A 22,376-nucleotide genomic window follows, 5' to 3' on the forward strand; every position below is an offset into this window, starting at 1 on the left:
ATTGTGCTCTTGTCTTTCTCCCTTCTCTTCTTGGCTCTCTCCACTCACTCCTCTCACTTTTCACACCCTTCTCTCCTGTCCCCGGTCTCACCTGTAACTCATCCCACTCACTCCCTTCTCTATATCTAGTCCCTCCGACTCAACTCTCCAAACACTCACAGCCTAACTCACTATCTGTTACCACTCTAACATGATCTCACCCGTAACAACCTCCGCCCCAATCTCAATAGTCTGGTCCACCGTCCTTCCACCACCTGGACTTTCGGCCCAAATACTCTCCTCCTGACCTCAGCCGAACACCCTTCACTAGGTCTTCCATTGACCAGTCTTTTATAATTCTACCTTTCTGTTTCTACCCTTCTCGCATTGGCATGGTGCCTCACTTGACCCCAATGGGCAATCTCCATCTGCTCTCAACCCCAACCCCATTGGGGTGGGTTTCCACCCACCAAATCTTTATAAGCCCCTTTTGAATCTGCCCCTTTTGCTTGTGCAACATTCAAATCTGGTTTCGGGCTCTGGGTAATTTAGAGTTTGCTCTACGTTGCCATCTTCTAGCTCTGCAGTCCTTAAACACAAGTATTTCAGAGATGTCGCCGAGACTGCTTATCTCTCTTCAGGTCACTTCAGTCTCTGTTGGCGGCAGGGCATGCTGGTATTGGTAGTTCTGAAATGAGATGAGAAGAGCTCAGGCCAGCATCAAAACAGTATGGAATGATTGACACTGGCACATATTCAGTGCAACCAAGGCATGTTTGGGGTGGGGGAGGAAGAGACTGGGCACTCCCAAATCCCTTACACCACTTCTGGAGAAAGACTGGCTCTGGTAAAAAAAGAAAAAGAAAAAATAAATAAACAAAACTGGTAGGCCTCTTGCCTCAGGCTGCAAGCGGTCCCTGTTACTCCCCGACAGGGTCCGATAGGGTCCAGCCCCGGACCCTGTCACAACACAGATACGTTTACAATGGATGTTCTCACTAGAGAACATCTTTAAAGCAGTTAGAGATTATTTAATTAAAAAACATAGAAACACTGTGCAGTAAAGCAAGTAAAACAGTTACGTGATTTAGAAACAGTTGAAATTCAAGGCAAGTATTGAAATACAATGGAAACACTATTAACCTGCCCCCTAACACTTCAAAAGTCATTCCCTGCTAAGGTGAGTAAGCTTAGTGCCCTATTGTAAGCAATGCAGAGTGATTTGAAGCAGATTATTTTTAACCAGTAGCCAGTGGAGAGTTCTTAGTGCTACAGCCTCTTATTTTATTGTGAGGTAATATGCAATCTTTTAAATAAAATAACGTCCAGCAGTTCTGACCTCCTCCAGGGGAGTACGCCCGGTAGCCCTCTTACCCCTCTAGTTGCCTTAATTATTGAGCCCCTAGCTGCAGCAATTAGAAATAAGATCAGACAGGGTATTTCATATAAATAAATTACGAATTTTTACTAACGTTTAATTTTTATCCCACCCCGACAAACATCTATCGCAAACTTGATGCAAGAACAGCAGTTATTTTCGGGTATAAAATAAATTCTGATAAATTCCTCCTTCTTCCACTGGGTCCTAGAGCTAGCGACATAGCAACATAACTAAGATTTGCCTAAACATAATACAATTCCTGGGAGAATGGTGGAGTTCAGGTTTGGACACTACGGTATGTGACGAATCCAGGGAATTCATTCCTTCTCCACACTAGGGGGAGCTATCCCCTTTGGGACTAGGGGGGTGAGCCTGCTAAGCAAGACCTTTTCTAAGGGATAGGGCAAGCAGGATGCTACTAGGGGTGACCCCCCCTATGGGAACAAGGACTTTCCAAGTAAGGATTTTATTTCACCTTCCCTTAGTTCAAACCCCCAAGTGTTTGTTGGTTATATGGGAATTACACAGAGAAATCGTGTCTATGGGCCCCTTTAAAGTGGATGGCTTGGATTCTGACCTGTATTTGTTGCCGCCTGTTTGTGAAGACTGTAACTAATGAAAACTTACCTTCCATTCAAGGGAGAGACAAAGATAGCTGTACGCCAAGGGGAAGAATTGTCTGGAGAGTGAGAAACACTGGCTTGAGCGTGTGCACCGAGGAAGGTGTCCCTCCCCCACAGGAGGAGCTGAGCCGAAGAGCCACACAATCGTTATGGTGGGTGGAGACCAAGGGAAGCTTGTGGAGTACTGCCGCTTCGAAGAAGGCAGGGAGCCAATGAGCTTGGGCCGCTGAGGAAAGAAGCAAAATCAAACCGAAAGAAACCCAGTTCCAGAGAAGAGGAAGGGATACAAGAAAGCAGACAGCACAGTCGAAAGCCTGGTTGAGAGCGCAGATCCCCTCTGGCCAAAGAAACCCCCTCCATGAATGAGCACAGGCTGCTGGACAGGTTTGCTGAGGCATATGAGGAGCGGGTGGAGGGTGGTGATGCCATAACGTAGCCCATGGCGGGCTGATTCTCCAAACATGACAGTAGGGGGTGAGAGAAGCGAGAACCAAAGCAGGGCTGAGCAGGCCTGTAACCCACACACAGGGCTGAAATCTTGAATACCCCAGGAGGGGTGACTGAAACCACAACCAAAAAAGTACTGAGAAGGCAGGGAGGCCACTCTGCACTGAGAATACCCCAGGAAGGAGTAAGGGAAACCACAACCAAAGAAGAGCTTAGCAGGCTTTGGAGCCCCTGTGGTGCTTACAATCCATATACCGCAGGAGGTGGTGAGGGAAGCAACAACCAAAGCAGGTCTAAGCAGGCCTGTAGCCTACATGAAGTTTAAAGTAAAACTTCCCCACCAGGGATAGAGAGTGTTTTGGTTTTGTGAATATTGACCTATCCAGATTAGAAGAACATTTTACTTTTAATAAGGAGAAGACATCCCTGAATAGGGGTTCCATTAGAAACTGTCCGTATTGGCTGATAAAACAGTTGTTTTGTCAAGATGGAAACTGAGATGCATTTGTTTTGATGTTGGGACTACGACACCAGTCAGAAGGCCGAGAAAGACACAGAACTCTTTGGTGGGGGTCAGAAAACCAGCCACTACTAATTTACTTAAGGTAGAGTAACCCTATCCTAAGTTAAACCTTATATTGTTCTTTCTTTTCATAATGGTAGGGCAGATGTTAGGGTAGAATACATTTTGACACAGGGCAGTGTTTTCTATGTAAAACGTCCTGATGAGCAACCGTTTTTTTTTTTTTTTGGAATAGGGGCTGCATCTTAAAAGTATGGTTTAGAACAGAGATTTCCTTTATTTCTAATTAAAATTCTTTTTCAAAAATGTCCTCTGGTCTGTCTCCAATATCTGTTTTAGCACAAGTAATAATTATCATTATCTCTTGGAGATTATTCAACAAGACATGCAAAGATGGAATCCAATGGTTCTTATACGGATGGGCCGTTTAATGGTTGACATGAAGAATATCCTTCCAAGAATGCTCTTTGCTTTAGTTACAATGTTACCAAGTCTTGGATCTCGGGCACATTTAGAATATATGCTTTAGTGTAATTCATAAGTAAAGTACCCTAGAATTCCCTATGAGACACTTATGCTTCGCCTTCTGAGGGAGGCTTGTTTCCCAAAAATGAAAGCAATCCTATAGCAGCTTAGTTGACTAACTTTGTTGACTGAGGGAAATACCTGTTCAAATAGAAACCGGGGCCATTAAAGAACAAGTTACTTACCTATCTGGTAACATTCTTTCGATGAGATGTTCCTCCGACGTATTCCACATCTATGACAGGATGTTATATATAGGACGCACGGCGCCCGTAGCCTCAGTTGTAGTTTTTTCCCAGAACATGTGGCAGCAATCTCCTGCCAGTATGACCGCAGATAGCCTTGCGGAAACGTAAGCTGCAATCGCGTAAGAAATTCAGTAGAGGGGCAGGCTGGGATGGCGATGTGGAATACGTCGGAGGAACATCCCATCGAAAGAACATTACCAGATTTGGTAAGTAACTTGTTCTTCGAGGGGATTGTGTCCTCCGACGTATTCCACATCTATGACAGACTCCCAAAGCAGTACTAGTTTATGGAGATGGGAAAAGAATGTACAAATTTAGAATGCCCAATCAAATGGCTGACTAGAGAACTGCCTTACCAAAGGCCAAATCCTGCCCATGGATGGAATCCAAGGAATAGTGTCTCACAAAAGTATAGACAGAGGCCCATGTGGCTGCTTCGCAAATATTGCGAATAGTAACGACCCTCTGTAGAGCAGTGGAGGCAGCCACACCCCTAGTAGAGTGAGCCCGTAAGCCTACTGGAGGGTCCTTTCCCGCCAAACGGTAACACTCAGAGATCGTCAAAATGATCCATCTGGACAAGGTCTGCTTGGAAACAGCCTGACCCAAGCACCTTCCAGCATAACCAACAAAGAGCTGATTGTCCATTCTGACCCGGGACATCTGTGAGAGATAGAAACTCAAAGCTCTCCTAGGATCCAACCTATGGAGCCTCTCCTCTTCCTTACCAGGGTGTGGAGGAGGATAAAACGCCAGAAGAATCACCTTCTGGCTCAAATGGAATTCCGAAACAACCTTCAGAAAAAAAGAAGGCCGCACCCACAGGACAACCCCGTCCTTATGGAAAACAGTAAAGGGTGGCTTGGCGGAAAGTGCCTGCAACTCACTCACTCTGCGTGTGGAAGTAACCGCAACTAAAAACACAGTTTTAAAGGACAACAGTCGCAACAGACAAGAATGTAAGGGCTCAAACAGAGCTCCCATTAGGAACTTCAAAACCAAATTCAAATCCCATCCCAGCACCTGGAAAGGCGATGGTGGAAACACTTTAGTTAGCCCTTTTAGAAACTGGGAAATCAAAGGGATCTTAAAATAAGAACATTCCTCAGACGAGCGCTTAAATATGGACAGCGCCGCCAGGTAACCCTTAATGGTACCCACTTGCAGGCCCTTGTGGGATAAAGAAAGCAAAAAAAGACTAAACCAAAGGAATGGAACATTGGAAAGGATCCACATTCTGTACCCTGCACCAGTCACAGAACTTTCTCCAACGGCAACGGTACAGGGATTTCGTTGCAGGCCTTCTGGCCGAAAGCAACACCTCCATCACGTCTTCGGGGAGGTCCCAATCCTTATACCTCAACCTTTCAGATACCAAGCATGAAGGCTGAGAGACTTGACCTCTGGATGGAGAACCCGACCCCCTTCCCGTGAGAGCAGATCGTCTCGGTAGGGAAGACGGTGTGGAGGGCATATGGACATGTCTAGAAGGTCCGGGTACCACGCTCTCCTGGCCCATGCTGGAGCAATGAGGATCATTCGGGAACCGAACCTCCGTAACCTCCGCAACACTTGCGGAATGTTGGGGACTGGAGGAAACACGTACAGCAGTGGGAAGGACCACTCCACTACGAACGCGTTCCATAAGGCTCCTCTTGGGGAAATTCCCACGAGCAGAATCACTCTCACTTCCGGTTGACACTGGTGGCGAAGAGATCCACTTGTGGGGTTCCCCAAAGGGCAATGATCTCCAAAAGATCTTCTTGAGCCAGCTCCCACTCGTGAGAGACCGTGCTCTGCCTGCTCAGAGCGTCCGCCGCCGCATTTTCGTCTCCGGCCAGATGAACTGCCGAGATCGAAATTTCCTGCTGGATGGCCCAGAACCAGAGCGGCATCGCCTCCCTGCACAACGCGAGTGACCTTTTTTGTTGAGGTAGTGCATGGCCACTGTATTGTCCGTCATAATCAGGACATTCTTCCCCTGCACAGACGGCAGAAAAGCCTTCAGGGCTAGCCTGACGGCCCTTAGCTCTAACAGATTGATGTGGAGTCTGGACTCTGACAGAGACCAACGTCCGCTGGCTGTCAACTTGTTGGCATGAGCGCCCCAACCTGTGAGGGATGCGTCCGTCACTATCGGCATCTCCAGCCATGGTTGCCAAAACGGTGCTCCCTTCATCAGATTGCCTTTGTTGGCCCACCATAGAAGATCCTGGCCGACCGAGGTCGGAATCTGAACAGGATCTGACATCCTGCCCGAGAACTGCGACCACTGCATCTTGCGAGCCCACTGCAGGGATCTCATCCACAGCCTGGCCTCTGGCACCAGGAAATGCAGGATGCCATGAGGCCGAGCAACATCAAGAGTTTGAACGCCGGGAGACTCTCAGCACGTTCAAACTTGTCCACCATCTGCAGAATGTGATGAGCCCTCACCTGGGGAGGCGAACACTGCCCCAGGGATGTGGCGAGCACTGCTCCAATGTATTGGAGCCGCTGGGTAGGTGTCAAATGTGACTTCTTTAAATTCAGGGAGAAGCCCAGCTTGTGAAGGGAGTGGCAGGTGATGGACAGATGATCCAGGGCTAGCTCGGGAGAGCGCATCCTGATCAACCAATCGTCCAGGTAGGGGGGAGACGTGAAACCCCCTTTCCTGAGATACGCTGCCACCACCACCATCCGCTTGGTGAAGACCCTCGGGGCGGAGGTCAATCCGAACGGCAGGACCCGAAACTAAAAATGTGAGTCGCCAACCACGAACCTCAGGTATTTCCTGTGCTTGGGATGAATCAGCACATGAAAGTAAGCATCCTTGAGGTCTAGAGACACCAACCAATCCTTAAATTGAAGGCCCTGGAGGACTTGAGAAAGAGTTACCATCTTTAACTTGTCCTTCCTGAGGAGCTTGTTCAACCAACGCAAGTCCATGATGGGTCTAAAACCCCGTCTTTTTTCGGGATCAAAAAATAAGGGGAATACCATCCCTTGTTTCTCTCCGCTACAGGCACCAGTTCTATGGCGCCTTTCTCCAGCAGGGATAGGATTTCCTGCACAAGGAGCAGATCTGGATGCTTCAAAGAGAGCTTCCCCGGTGGATTGTCGTGAGGCCTCTGCCAGAAGGGAAGACAGTAGCCGTGGGCTATGATCCCCAGAACCCGCACTTCTGAAGTAATGGCCCGCCATTCTACAAGATGCTGCGCAAGTCTGCCCCCAACCGGCGAACCATGGGACATGGCCTCATGACTGAGCAGACGCGGCAGTGCCTGATGGCAAAGAGGCAACTGCCTGAGCGGCTTTGGCACCCCGAGTACCTTGCTTTCCACCCCGGGTACTCCTACTCCTACGGTGGCCGCTTTGACTAGCAGCTCTTCTCGATCTACCAAAGGAAAAGTAGTACCGAAAGGAACCTCCCCTCCATTGCTGTCCCCTAGGATGAAAAGGCAGAGGTTGACGTACTGCAGCGCTCAAAGACTTCTCGGCAGCTTTGGAGGTCTGCAACCTCTCAAGGCTCTCGTCAGCCTTGCAGCCAAACAGATGAACACCATCAAAGGGCATGTTCAGAAGACGGGATTGCACATCAGGAGCAAACCCCAACTTACGCAGGTTTGCGTGGTTGCAGATCACAGTGCTCACAGCCACGGACCGGCTGACACTGTCTGCGTGTCCAAACTCGACTGAAGGGATTCGCACATGGCATCCTTGCCATCTTGCACGAGGGCTAGAAAACCATCCCTTTCTTCCCCTTCGGGAATATGCTCAGCCGCCAAAGACACACAGTTCCACAGAGTGTGTGTAAATCTCGCTAAGGCACAAGTGGAGTTGGCCGACTTCAACACCATACCCCCAGACGAAAATACCTTCTTCGCACAACCATTAAAGCGCTTATTGTCCCTATCAGGAGGGATGGTAGGGTACGCAGCCTGCTTCGAGGTGGCCGTAGCCGCCTGCACCACCAAACTCTCCGGAGTAGGGTGCGTCGATAAGTAGCAGGGGTCACTACTGGATGGGCGGTATTTCTTCGGAAGCGACGTACTAACTGCCGGTCGACTCCACGGAGCTGTCCAAACCGCCGCCACCCTCCTTTGCAAAGCCATGTGAAATGGCAACACTGGGTCAGTGGGCGGACCTTGATCCAGGATGTCCGTCAAATCATCCTGAGCAAACTCAACAGGTGGAGCAGACCACCCCAAGTATTCTGACACCCTTGACGTGAGACGCCGATAGGAGGAATCCGCTTGCGCCCCAGGCTCAGGTCGGCCAAACTCCACCTCTGGAGAGGTGTCCAGGCCACTAGCATCATTAGGGACATCAGGAGGCACAGGCAAGGCCATCTCCTCATCAGACAGTTCCTCAACCTCTGAAATATCCTGTAAAGGTTGGAAAAACTCCAATCTAGGAGGAGGAACAGAATAGGGCTCAAAAACAGCCCTCAGACCTATTGGTAGCCTTCCTCGGAGGTTCCACAGCCCTCAGGGGCACCTCTGTCAAATCCTCCACAAACTGCATCGAGGGCGCAGAGGGAATCAACGCTGACCGAGGTGCCGCCGACTTCTTCGAGGACGGAGCCTCGAGAGAGCCCCTCGACGGACACGGCGCTGACGCCTTCTTGGGAGGCCTCACAGGCTCCGACTGTCTCAATGGCGTTGAGGACCGGGACCTGGATCTGGCACGGCTATGGCGATCTCCCTTGTCCGAGCAGGACCTCGATGGCTCCCGATGATCGCGCCGACTGCCGAAAGGCGTGCGAGCGGTGGACCTAGCCCGTTCCCCGCTGGTTTCTTTCGAAGGCGCGGCCGGAACTGTGCCTTGGTGGGACAAGTCAACCGTCTGGCAGAGTCCTCCTCCGACGAGGACTGGGAAGGCGAGAGGTCGAAAGCCCAGCGGACTTCGATTTATGGGGCTTAGACACCGTACCTACCTTCAATTTCCCTTTTATGTTCCCGCAAGGCCTTACACGTCAGGGACTGGCAATCCTCGCAGTCGTCAGTGGCGTGCCTTTTGCTGAGGCACCAGAGGTAGATGTCATGCGGATCCGTGATGGACATCTTCGAACCGCAGTCCTGACATTTTTTTAAGCCCGGTTTCGGGATAATAGAAGAAGATGAAGACATCGTACACGAATAAAGAATCGAGCACGCCGAGATTCCGAAGCAAACATGTTTGCGGAAAAAACAGAACCGAGGCTACGGGTGCCTGTTACGCTCACCTGGTGCCACAGGGGCACCGAACGAAGCTGGACTGCAGCGGTCTCCACCACTGTGACTTGTAGCGAAGTGATGAGTGACTGCACCGGCCCACTTAGTTTCGTCTTTCTGGCACGAAGGAAAATTTGCTTGAAATGGTGAAAATGATAAATTAACTAGCCGTAAGGAGAAGGACCAACTTCCATGTCCGTGACCTCCTTGTGACCCTTTCACTGTGTCTCACCTTAATGTTATGAAGGATGGGCTCTACATTCTGCGACTGTATGCAGGGGTGCGTCGAGATTCAGGGATCCACTTAACTTCACTGATCCTGTAGCCTTATGGCAGAGTTCCAGACAACAATGACTCTGAGGTAAATCTTTATGCCAATCCTAAATAGCATGAATTGCTTTAGAGTTCTGGTTGTCTTAAAGTTCACTCTTGTACCTTTTCTTTGCAGATTCCCCTTTGAGGTACACCCGAAGAAAGGCGACTTCCCTCTGGAAAAGATGAGGTAATGCCACGGTAAGTTTCAATACTTGGACGATGCAAAAATGTCTGACATGCAATATTGTTCTTTCGTACAATAAATCTGCTGTCCTCTTATTTCTGCAGGTGCGTTGCCTCCGGAGCGAAGGTCGTGTGATGGTGACTCACGGAACCGCAAATGAATACTGCTTCTGGTGAGTATTATGCTGCATGAGATTGAATGTCTTTTAGCGAGGCGCAGCTCACCTGTTGTGTTCTTTCCTTGTTCTGCAGATGCGGCTGCTCCGGGACGGTGATCGCATGAGAGTGCCTCGTTGGATCGCATGGACTAACAGCACTAAGGTGAGTATCACGCTGCGCTATGCTAATTGTCTTTAAGATGGTTCTTACATAGCGCGGTTAACAGATGTTCCTTTTTCTGCAGATGCAGCGATTCCCGGATGATTGTGATGGAGAATCAGGTAAGGGTCTTGTTCTAATCTGAAGTCTCTCCTTCCTTTGCAGGCGCGGATCGCGATGACCGGACGGGCGTGACGGTAGACAGGACTGGAGCTGCAGGCACGGTGAGCGTTACGCTGCAGGAGTGCAGAATAACGCAAAGTGTGTTCTGTTCTCCGGGCGTGGTTGAAATAGCTTCCCAGAAGTAGTTCCCAGGTAAAGTAGTCCCTGTACCACACCTTATCAAATAGTTCCCAGATAAAGTAGTTCCTTCAACCAACCTCAGACTGGGCTGTAGATGGTTCTGTTACTTGATAACCTGTCTTGCTTGAAAAGGCAGTATGAGCCTGGCGCCAACGGCGCCAGGACTGAGTCCAGGAAGCCCTTAGGCAATCCTTTGGGGCCTTAAAGGTCCCCATGGGTGCCAGTACTTTGGGCAGACTGGTCTGCTCCTGATGTCTGGGGGCAGGTACTGTGACAGCGCCGTGCGTCCTACATATAACATCCGGTGACGTCAACCCTCGACTGAGGCCCTCGAGGGACAACGGATCGACGCAGGACACCCTCTGCCGAAAATTTTCCGAAGCAGCGCAGCTGTGGAAATTACCTGTCATAGATGTGGAATACGTTGGAGGACACAATCCCCTCGAAGAATGGGTTGGTTTGGGAAACGCTATTCTATACCTAGCAACAGTGGAAGAAAGGTTATTGGTCCCAAAAAGAGCAGTTCCTAGATTGGTTCCGATTTAGCAATCAGCAGGTCATGGGAGATTTAGAGATACCCCAATACAATACAATATACCTTACAACATGAGATCTCAGACTGGGCTCCTCCTTTCCTGAAAGAATTCAATATGGAGTTGCCTTTTCAACAATGGTTTGAAGTGAACCTTGAGAAACCTGGTCAACTGTGTGCAGTAGAGGGAGTCAAATGGCAAATGTATTGATATCGTCACTTTGGAAAGGGAATTACAATTGTTAAATTATCAGGGTTTTGTACGCCTTCAATTGAAGGGTGTGTTGACCGGCAGATATGGTCTGATAAACTTCCTAGAGAGCTAACAGATTTTGAGAAGATTCTACATAATTGTAAGGGATTAGAGGGCTTCCATCAACTAAAAACAGAATGGTGCTTCACAGAAAGAACATGATTGATATTAGACTTAAGGAAAAATGGGGACAGCCCCAAATCAGATAAGATATGACTTCTACTTTGTAAAAAGTTCTGAAAGTCATTTTGAGGAACTATGTAAAAGAAAAGCAAAACACTGGCCATGTTTGGTAGGCCTGCAAAAATGGCCAGCAGAATTGCTTTAAAGAACTTTTGTGTATGAAGAACACTGCAAGACTAGACACTGAGTGACTACAGATATACAATTAAATCCACTGGTAATTTTGCTCAGTCTACTTCAGAACACGAACAGACACTGTAACTGATGCATACAGACATCACTTGCTCCTGGAAGTGTGTGTTTGGTGGCGGTTTGGAAGAGGGACAGATTACCTTCTAAATGTTAATAGCTGAACAAGGTAAGGTAGTCCTTTATCACATGAAAAGGTCAAATCATTGACAATGAGCGTTGTCTGGATGAATGATTTTCTTTCTAGACTATGTACAATTCCACAGTTCGATATGGGGGAAGGGAAGCGTACCGCTCAATTCACTTGAATTGAACATTTTACAGAAATTACCTGCACAAAAAACATTTCCTGAATTGCCCTCCATCTAAATGACTGAAGATTGTTTAGAGTGGGTTTAATTGGTTTAAGCCAGCAGTGATTTGGGGAGGGCATCAGGGGTGGGTATAAAAGTCTAACCTTTGAATTTGCATTAAGCATAATGGCTCATACTGGATAGGCACACTCGTTTGAGAATTATGGCCTTCCTGTTATTTAAGAATTGTTCTATACATGTTTTTGGTAAAAATCAAAAGTGCAGTTGTGTTGATCATGTGAACCTGAACCACCTTGCCCATCAGAATGAGAAAAAAGCTTTAATTGCCCATAATGCAAGTTTGTTCATACAAACATGGGATCATGTTGGAAAGCAACATGGTGGTATCGTAGAACACAAAAGAGTGGTTTAGTTTTGGGCACTCTAAAGATGACCATGATGTTGCAGTTTTGTCATAATTGGTTAATTTTGAGAGTGTAAGGTGAAAGAGGAATTGCAACGTTTATGGAAGCAAACAGTTGCTTACTTAAGTCCATGCCTGAGGAGGTAGGGACTTTGGTCTGTATTTTTCAGTGGGTCCCAGGTTTCTTCATTTATCCTTGTAGTCACCCTGTGCATTGTCGGGGGTCCAGCTGAATAGTTTCAATCAAAGTATTCAAGAATATTGTCCCCATCAACGGTGTAAATAGCTGGTCTTTTTCACAGGTGATGACTTTTTAAGGCATATGGCTATATCGGTGTGGTCGAGGTGACAACCACTTAAGGGACCTGGCTAATGATGGGCGTCCCGACAATGTGGTGGCCCAAGTTGAGAGTTTAAAGATTTATCTTTTTCTCTCATTTGTTGATTAAGCAGCACCAGATCTTTTCTCTAAAGTGTTGTGTTTGATGTAACTGAATGCATTGTCACAAGTAGGGTGCATTTGTGCATTCTGTCATGTTGGCTTCACATAAATGTTGCAGTTATGGTAAATTCCTTTAAGCTTTGGCAAAGGTTTTCAGACGTTTCCGAAATGTCAAGTAGTCCTACCCATATGCAAAGTTGTCTAGACATGGCATTTCATAGGTTGGTGGCCATTACAGAGGTGGTGGTTCCTCCTGGTCTTTTCCTGCTGTACTGGAACACAATCAATAGTGCAGCCTGGCTTGATTCCGGGAAGCCAATGGTAAAAGTACATTTTTTAAAAATTAATTCTGTATTTGACAGTGAGGCGGCAGTGCAAGGTTTGAAGGGAGATCTGCACATGTCTTTTTTTGTCTTAGTAGTATCTCTACTGTGGCATTTTGTGCCCTCTCTATAGGTGGTTTAGGAGGTAATCAGGAAGGCTTATGTAGAGGCTGTTGGCATAGTCGGACCTGGATAGTCACAGAGCAAACACCAACAGGGTTCAATGTTCGAAAGACATATGGAATTAAACATCAAATGGATGTTGGGAGAAAAGAGCAGTTCCGCCAGTCCTTTGATTTGTGATTCCAGGGAAGGGAGTGGTATGATATAATAGGATATATTTTATTTGTATCGCGCTCGTACACAGGTGTTTCAGAGCGCGAGAAGATTACATAATAATCCCATGGTTTTTTTAACCATCTTGTTGGACTGAAGGCAGGTTCCCATCTGATGTAGGCTGCTTCTTTGTTCAGCTGATAAGTCGATTATGGTCCTGAAGAGGAGGGTGAATTCCAGTACTCTGAGGCCAGTTTTGTACGTCTAGTGGGCATGGGTCTTTGGAAAGACCTGCTGGATTGTTGGTTTCATTTACTATTGCGATGGCTTGTTAGTCTATACAGTCACTGGCACTTTTACTTTGCATTGTGTTGTCATTTATAGCCATTTTGATTGCGTCACTGCTTTCCAGACAACATCGTATTTTTCTGCCATAATGCAACCTCGTTTTCACAACCCGCACCACACAGGTCCCCCCTGGTTCCAATAATCATCCATAGGAGACAGTCATCCCAAGCACCATGGAAACTAGCCTAAAATCAATTTTGACCCATCCCCAATTCAATTTCATTTTTCCATGGCCATGACAGAGCCTTGGAAAACATTACTCCTGCCAAGTTTGAATCTGTTTCATTAACTCATAAAACCATTAATTGATTACGAAGCAACTTCATGAGATTAAAAAGTAAACCAACGAAATTAGAGATCATTTGGCACTCTGATTAATGATCAAATTCCCTTCCCATTTAAAACTCAAGTATAACTGTACAAAACAGCAATCCATATAAACAAAGTATTTTTATTCAACACAACTATAAGTAGGCATAAATCCAAAAAGAGAATCTTTAAGATTTTCCCTGAGATCTCTAAACCTCAAGTTATTTAGCGTGGTTCATTCCCTCGCAGTACCTTCAGAGGCATCTCTCTGTCCTTGACAAATGCACCCACAGATTTAGGACACTGAACCACTGGACAAATTAACATAATTTATCCCACTAGAACTAGAGCAGGCAGAATCTTTTACTCAAAATAATATTTCTGCTGTGTCACCTATAGCTCTATTCCCAGCAAGAATTCTAAAGTCCATGTTTTATAATACTGCTACAAATGGGTAAACACAGATTAATTTATACTTTTGAGCAGATACCATACATCAATAGTAGAAACACGCAACTGTTATGTCACTTCTGGAAAAAAATTACTTTAGGCCAGATCACTCAAACTTTCAATCTATCTCCAATTTACCCTATTATAGCATACTGCTGTAATGTGTAGCAAAGCAACAAGTACAGCAATTCCAAAAAACAACAATCCGCTGGAGTCTTACTATGTGGATTTCAGGATAGAAATGAGCACATAGTCTATCTTTGTTGCTATCACAGGCAAGAGAAATGGATAAAGGTAATGTTGGCACACAATATCACATGATCTTTCATCCAGATCAAATGATATAATTGTGTTGCCTTATTCAATTTGGATAGTTCGATGGAGATTCCAATTCGGTGTGCTCTTTCCCTAGCAACCTTCCCTAGTAGGAATATGTTGCAACAACCTCAGGATCAAAAAGAACATTTTACCTGCTGGAAATGGCACTTCTTCCAATAAATAGACGTATTGATGGATTATCAATAATCCCGAATACCAGAGCTCGAAGCCTGTGCATCTACTTCTCCATGGAACCAAAAAGCTATCAGAGACTTGGGTACAGATGGTACCAACACTATGGCATGGTGTCTTTATGGAGGGATCCGGGCCAATCTCAGTTCTACATTTTCTTTATCAAAATGTCCTAGTGCCTTCTGTGACGTGTCAGTCTCATCCCTTTTACCACCAAAAGAAATGTCCCTCCCATACCAAACCAAGACAGTTCCCTAAAGGTGCCCAAAACCTTCCCTAACTTAAGTCCTCAAGCACCATATGGATATATGTATTGCTCTAATGCAGCACCAACGGCATGTGAGCCAATCTATTTGTGTAGATCTGAGCCAACAACCACCAGACAGAATTCTGAGATGAGGAGGCCCTACTTGGATGGAAGACGAGAAAGACAAAAACACAACCAAGGTTATAGTATTTTATCTCTGAAAGTATATGGCCAATAAAAAGAGAAGGAACAAGAAGTCTGTGTTGGAGTAGTGACTGCAGTAGTTCAGAGTGGGGAAGCAGTAGAGGAGGAAAGAAGCAGAGAGACAGTGAACTAACAAATATACAAAAGTGAACAGGGAATCCATAACCTGTTCATTAACCGATGATTGGAAAAGGCGTGAACCAGAGTACATTGAGAAACAAAGTATCGAACAACACTGTGGTCTGGGACTCTCAAAACTGAACGGGAGGTCAGAGGAGCCCAGAAAGCCTTTGCTTTCTAGAGTGGTGCTGTAGCTGAGCCGGAGAGGCGAGACAGAGATCCAGGAGTGATGAGCCAACAATGCAGACCAAAATACAATCGAGCCGTGTACCAGGGGCAAATTCCAACTCGGAAGACATTTGTTTCCACAACTACTGTCATCGCCAAGTCTGAGAGGTGCAGCCAAGTCTTGAAACACGAAGCGGAAACATACAGCTGAGTTGGGGAGAACCACAGTAGAAAATACAAGCAGCTACCGGACGCACCATCCGCTGGACCTGGATCACAGGTACCAATTAGGGAAACCAGTGGCAAATATACAAAAGGCTAGGGACCATAAAAAGGGAGGGGTGCAAAGTACATAGAAGAACAAGTTACTTTCTTACCTGGTAACGTTCTTTCGATGGGATGGTCCGATGACGTATTCCATATCTATGACAGGTAATGTCCACAGCTGTGCTGCTTCGGAAAATCTTCGGCGTCTGCGTCCTGCATCGATGACGTTGATGCGCCGTCCCCGAGGACCTCCTCCGATGGCCGACGTCACCCAATGTGATAAGTAGGATGCACGACGCCCGTAGCCTCAGTTGTAGTTTTTTCCCCCAGAACGTGTGACACCAGTTTTCTGCCAGTCAGACACACAAGGCCTTGCGGAACACAAGCTGCAATCGCAAAAAGTAATTCTGCAGCGGGGAAGGTAGGGAGGGAGCGATATGGAATACGTCGTCGGACCATCCCATCGAAAGAACGTTACCAGGTAAGAAAGTAACTTGTTCTTCAAGGGGATTGGGTCCTCTGACGTATTCCATATCTATGACAGACTCCCAAAGCAGTACCAAGCAAGGAGGAGGGAAAAGAATTTAGAACACAAATTTAGCATGCCCAATCAAATTGCGGAATAAAGGACTGCCTTTCCAAAGGCCAGATCCTGCCCTCGGATGGAATAGAGGGAGTAGTGACGTACAAAAGTATGTACTGAAGCCCAGGTGGCTGCATCACAGATGTGACGAATAGGAACACCCCTCTGCAGGGCAGTAGACGCAGCCACTCCCCTGGTAGAATGGGCCCGCAAGCCAGCCAGAGGGTCCTTACCCGCCAAGCGGTAACACTCGGCGATAGCTAAAATAATCCAACGAGACAAAGTCTGTTTCGTCACAGCTTGTCCCGAACGCTTTCCAGCGTAACCAATGAAAAGTTGATTGTCCACTCTGACCTCGGATATGCGCGAAATATAAAAGCTCAACGCTCTCCTAGGATCAAGCCTAGGGAGACTCTCCTCTTCCTGACCAGGATGTGAAGGAGGATAGAACGCCGGAAGAACAACTTTCTGGCTCAAATGAAATTCCGAAACCACCTTCGGAAGAAAGGAAGGATGAACTCTAAGGACAACCCTGTCCTTATGAAACACAGTGAAGGGTGGCTTAACTGAAAGTGCCTGTAACTCACTCACTCTGCGAGCGGAAGTAACCGCAAACAAAAACACAGTTTTCAGAGTTAACAGTCTCAAAGGGCAAGAATGCAAAGGCTCAAACGGAGCACCCATAAGAAACTTAAGAACAAGGTTCAAATCCCAACCGGGCACCAGAAAAGGTGATGGAGGGAACACATTAGTGAGCCCTATCAAAAACTGAGAAAATAAAGGAATCTTAAAATAGGAACATTCTTCAGACGAGCGTTAAATATGGACAGCGCCGCCAGGTAACCTTTAACGGTCGCCACTTGCAAGCCCCTGTGGGCCAAGGAAAGCAAAAAAGACAGAACCATGGGAATGTCACATTCAAAAGGATCCACATTCTTAACTCTGCACCAGTCGCAGAACTTTCTCCAACGGCAACGGTACAGAGACTTTGTTGCCGGCCGCCTGGCCGAGAGCAACACCTCCATCACGTCTTCAGGGAGGTCCCAATCCTTATACCTCAACCTTTCAGAAGCCAAGCGTGAAGGTTGAGGGATCTGACCTCTGGATGGAGAACCTGACTCCCCTCCCGTGAGAGCAGATCGTCTCGGTAAGGAAGACGACGTGGAGGGCAGATGGACAAGTCGAGAAGGTCTGGGTACCACGTCCTCCGGGCCCATGCCGGGGCAATGAGGATCATCCGGGAACCGAACCTCCGTAACCCCCGCAGTACTTGCGGGATGACGGGACTGGAGGAAACGCGTACAGCAGTGGGAATGACCACTCCACCACGAACGCGTCTCCTAAGGCTCCTTTTGGAGGAAATTCCCGTGAGCAGAACCTTTCGCACTTCTGGTTGACACTGGAGGCGAAGAGATCCACTTGAGGGGTCTCCCAAAGGGCAAAGATCTCCAGGAGAATCTCCTGAGCCAGCTCCCACTCGTGAGAGATCGCGCTCTGCCTGCTCAGAGCGTCCGCCGTCTCGTTGTCGTCTCTGCCCAGATGAACAGCCGAGATCCAAACTTCCTGCTGTATGGCCCAGAAATCGAGCTGCATCGACACCCTGCACAGAGGAAGTGACCCTGCCCCCCCCCCTTTTTGTTGAGGTAGTGCATGGCCACCGTGTTGTCTGTTAGAATCAGGACACTCTTTCCTCGCACAGTCGGCAGAAAAGCCTTCAGGGCTAGCCTGACAGCCCCCAGCTCCAACAGATTGATATGGAGTCTAGAGACCAATGACCGCTGACTGTCAACTCGTTGGCATGAGCTCCCCATCCCGTGAGGGATGCGTCCGTCACGATCGTCACCTCCGGGCAGGGCAGCCAAAATGGGGCCCCCTTCATCAGATTGCCTTCGACGGCCCACCACAGAAGGTCCTGGGCGACCGAGGACGGCACCTGAACAGGGTTCGACAACCTGCCAGAGGACTGAGACCACTGGAGCTTGAGTGCCCATTGCAAAGATCTCATCCGCAACCTGGCCTCTGGCACCAGAAGAATGCAGGATGCCATGAGGCCGAGCAGTCTCAAGAACTCGGACGCTGGGAGAGTCTGGGCAAGCTGAAACTTGTGCACCATCTGCTGAATGTGAAGAGCCCTCACCTGGGGAGGAAAACACAGCCCCAGGGATGTGTCGAGCACTGCTCCGATGTACTGGAGCCGCTGTGTTGGCGTCAAATGGGACTTCTTTAAATTGAAGGAGAAACCGAACTTGTGAAGGGAGTGGCAGGTGACGGACAGATGATCCAGTACTTGCTCGGGAGAGCCCCCCCTGATCAACCAATCGTCCAGGTAGGGGTAGACGTGAATCCCCCCTTTCCTGAGATGCGCTGCCACCACCACCATGAGCTTGGTGAAAACCCTCGGGGCGCAGGTCAATCCGAACGGTAGGACCCGAAACTGAAAGTGCGAGTCGCCAACTGCGAACCTCAGGTACTTCTTGTGCTTGGGATGGGTCGACACATGGAAGTAAGCGTCCTTGAGGTCGAGAGACACCAACCAATCCTGAAGTTGAAGGGCCTGGAAGACTTGAGAGAGAGTAGCCATCTTGAACTTGTCCTTCCTGAGGAGTTTGTTCAAACCGCGCAAGTCCATGATGGGTCTCAATCCCCCGTCTTTCTTCGAAATCAAAAGATAAGGGGAATACCATCCCTTGTTCCTCTCCGCTACAGGCACCAGTTCTATGGCGCCTTTCTCCAGCAGGGCTTGAATTTCCTGCGCAAGGAGTGGATCCGGACTCTTCAAAGAGAGGTTCCCAGGTGGATTGTTGCGAGGCCTCTGCCGAAAAGGAAGACAGTAGCCGTGGGTTATGATCTCCAGAACCCACACATCTGAAGTAATGGCACGCCACTCTACAAGATGCTGCGCCAGCCTTCCTCCCCCAACCGGCGAACCATGGGACCTGGCCTCATGACTGAGTGGTAGCGGCTGTGACGTTGCCTGAGGGCAAAGAGGCAACTGCCCGAGCAGCCTTGGCACCTCGAGTACCTTGTTTTCCACCTCTGGCACTCTTACGGTGGCCTCTTTGACTGACAGCTCCTTTTACTTTACTGAAGGACGAGTAATAGCGAAAGGAACCTCCCCTCCATTGTTGTCCCCTATGATGAAAAGGCGGAGGTTGTCGAACTGCAGCGCCCAACGACTTTGCTGCAGCTTTGGAGGTCTGCAACCTCTCAAGGCTCTCGTCAGCCTTGCTGCCAAAAAGATGTTCACCGTCAAAGGGCATGTTGATTAGCCGGGACTGCACATCAGGAGCGAACCCAGACTTCCGCAACCACGCAAACCTGCGTATTACGGTGCTCGCCGCCATGGACCGGCTGACACAATTTGCCATGTCCAAACCCGACTGAACGGCCTCACACATGGCATCCTTGCCATCCTGAACCATAGCAAGGAAACCATCCGTTCGTCCCCTTCGGGAATATGTTCAGCCGCTAATGCAACACAGAGTGTGTGTGAAACGAGACAAGGCACATATGGAGTTGGCCGCCTGAAGCCCCATACCCCCTGAAGAAAACACTTTCTTCGCCCAGCCGTCAAAACGTTTGTCGTCCCTATCCGGAGGGATGGTAGGATACGACGCCTGCTTTGCCGGGGCCGTAGCCGCCTGCACCACCAAACTCTCCGGAGTGGGGTGCCTGGACAAGTAGCAGGGGTCGCTAGTGGCTGGACGGTATTTTCGTGACAAAGACTTGCCCACTGCCGGGAGACTCTCCGGCGCAGTCCAAGCCGCCGCCACCCTTCTCTGCAGAGCCATATGAAACGGCAGTACCAGGTCAGTGGGGGGACCAAGATCAAGGATGTCTGTGAGATCATCCTGAACGAACTCCCCTGGGGGAGCCAACCATCCCAAGTACTCAGTGACCCGAGACATAAGGCGCCGGTATGAAGAATCGGCATGAGTGCCAGGCTCCGGCCTACAAACCTCCACCTTCGGAGAGGTGTCCAGTCCACTGGCATCATGCTGTGACTGCCTCAGGTCATCAAACTGGCTATGGCCCGAGAGAAGCTCATCTGGTACCGTAACCACAACCAAGCCTTCATCAGAGCCTTCATCACCCTCTGAAATGTACTCCAGGCGGTGAGAGGAAGACACCTGGGGACCAAAGCTATGCCTGACCTTAGCCAGAGCCTTTCGAGGGGCTAACCCCGTGCCACGGGGCCCCTCCGACACCACCGCCTCGAAAGGCGTCGAGAGAATCGGCGTCGAGCGAATCAGCGTCGACGTCAGCTGCAGCGCCGCCAGCATCGACGGCGTCGACACAGGCCTCTAAGCCGGAGCTCCGAGCGTGTCTCTCGACGACCTAGGCGCCGACAGCGTCGACGACCCCCTCAGAGGCGGAGCCTCGAGAGAAATCGTTGACGACCTAGGCGCCACAGGCGTCGACGTCTTCCTCGAAGACAGCACAGGATCACGCGGTCTCGAGCGCGTCAAGGACCGGGACCTGGAACGGGCATGGCGAGAACGGCTACCCTTGTCCGAGCGGGACATTTCCCGCGAGCCGTGCCGACCACCCGAGCCCGAAGGTGTACGAGCGGTGTCTCTCGACCGGTGCCGACCGACCCCACTTGGAGGCACGGACGGGCCGGTGCCCTGCGATTCAAGAATCGCTAACATCTGCTTCCCGAAGGAAGCCCATTCCTCCGGTGTCGCTTGCATGGTGGGATAAGCGACCCACCGACGGGCGGAGTCCTCGGAAGAGGACGGGGAAGGCGACCGATGCCGGGAATGCCTCGAAAAGGCGGAGGAGTGGCGAGACCGACTCCTGGAAGGAGAGCCACTGGACTTCCGACGACGACGCGGAGAGTCGCCTCTCGAGTCATCCGTCGAAAGCCCCGTAAACCTCAACTTCCGGGGCTTAGCCATCCGACCTACCGACAGCTTCTTCTTGCACTCCCGCAAGGCCTTGGCCGTGAGCGACTGGCAGTCGACACAGTTGTCTGTATCGTGGGCCTCCCCGAGGCACCAGAGGCAGGCGGCGTGCGAGTCCGTGACCAACATCTTGGACCCGCAGTCCCCGCATTTCTTGAAGCCCGGACTCGGGGTTGAAGACGAAGTAGACATCGTCACAAAAACCGCACAGGTTCAACGAACCGAGAAGAATACAGCAAACTCCAAAGAGTCGAGGTGTACCGAGATTCACGAAGCGAACACGTTCGCGGAAAAAACAGAACTGAGGCTACGGGCGTCGTGCGTCCTACTTATCACATCGGGTGATGTCGGCCGTCGGGGGAGGTCCACGGGGACGGCGCATCGACGCAGGAGCCGAAGATTTTCCGAAGCAGCACAGCTGTGGACATTACCTGTCATAGATATGGGATACGTCGGAGGACCCAATCCCCTCAAAAGAAAGAGTTTGTTAAGCACAATATTTGCAAGGAGCTGGTAGTTGGGCTGGAAAGTACACCCAACCAACCAGAGCAATCAAGATACAGAAAAGGGGCATAACTGAAACATGCCCGCCTATGAAATGGTACCAGTCTCCCTTGTCCCAGTACTTGTTGAAAATAATTGGAAATTCTTTTTAGACCACGGAAACCAAGGATAGTTGACTGAAAGCCAAAATACACAGACCTTGGCAGGAGAGTACACCAAAGCTGTAACTCGGTTGAGCAGGGAATAAGAACCAACGTACTTGGCAGGAGAATAGACCAAGTGTGTCACAACAGGCACCAATAATTTGTGCACTTGGCAGGCGAGTAAACCAAGTGTATCATAAGAAACAAACACCTGAAACAAGTGGGGAAAAGGCCACAAAGACAGGGAGATATCCTCTAGGCCTGTGTGAAGACGACCAGGGAAAGGGGATTGTCCCGCTCGGCACTTTTTAGAACACCATTTATTCAAGTGGAACTTCTAGTTTGGTGGAATCTGCAGGGCTGCAGGTGGGCAGCCAAGAGACATTTTATGTTTCCCCTTGTTTATACCTTTTTTGTAGAGACAAAGTGTGAGGGTCAGATTAGGTTTTAGACACAGGACGGAGAACTTTATTTTGGACAGCCTGACTAGGACTGTTTCATTAGTTAGTTGTGTTGAGGCAGGGAAACCCCTCATAAATTTAGGGCTAGTGAGGCATTTTTCTGACTCCTATGTCAGCCCCCTCACACTTCTCATTTAATAATTGGAGCAATCCATGCACATAATTATTATTTACAGACAGTATTCTTAGTGTCTCATGTC

The 22,376-nt window shown here is 48.9% G+C and overlaps 1 protein-coding gene across 2 annotated transcripts in view; it reads right to left on the reverse strand.

The window, feature by feature from the left end:
• The window catches only part of BLTP3B (bridge-like lipid transfer protein family member 3B), a 2,399,137-nt gene that overhangs the window by 963,289 nt on the left and 1,413,472 nt on the right, over positions 1–22,376 (reverse strand). The gene's annotated exons all lie outside the window — the stretch shown is intronic.

This window comes from Ambystoma mexicanum, chromosome 12 (assembly GCF_040938575.1).
Source record: "Ambystoma mexicanum isolate Mex_15411 chromosome 12, UKY_AmexF1_1, whole genome shotgun sequence".
Classification (NCBI taxonomy): domain Eukaryota; kingdom Metazoa; phylum Chordata; class Amphibia; order Caudata; family Ambystomatidae; genus Ambystoma; species Ambystoma mexicanum.